The following is a 202-nucleotide window of genomic DNA, read 5'->3' as shown; positions in this document are numbered from 1 at the left end:
TTGGGTATGATGGAGAGGTACTGCAGCTTGGCCTCGGTGTTGGAGGGGCGAAGGAGGGGCAGGTGGTGCAGGAGGTCGGCCGCTCCGCCATCTTTGGCCTCCGGGATCTGGCTCACCCACGCTGCGTCGGAGAAAGGGGGGGGAGGGGAGAGAACGTTAATCACCTGGCGAGAGAAGGTAGGAAAGGCTGCAGGTAAATAGG

The 202-nt window shown here is 61.9% G+C and overlaps 1 long non-coding RNA gene across 1 annotated transcript in view; it reads right to left on the bottom strand.

Moving 5' to 3' along the window:
* LOC119587968 overlaps window positions 1-202 on the bottom strand; it is a 48,206-nt gene continuing 48,004 nt past the window's right edge. Inside the window, exon 3 of the long non-coding RNA XR_005230034.1 lies at window positions 1-121. This is a non-coding gene — a long non-coding RNA (uncharacterized LOC119587968). The remainder of the gene's footprint in view (window positions 122-202) is intronic.

The sequence above is a fragment of the Penaeus monodon genome, chromosome 23 (assembly GCF_015228065.2).
Source record: "Penaeus monodon isolate SGIC_2016 chromosome 23, NSTDA_Pmon_1, whole genome shotgun sequence".
Lineage (NCBI taxonomy): Eukaryota > Metazoa > Arthropoda > Malacostraca > Decapoda > Penaeidae > Penaeus > Penaeus monodon.
The sequence above is the reverse complement of the archived record's forward strand: the minus strand, read 5'-3'. Positions and strand labels throughout refer to the sequence as shown.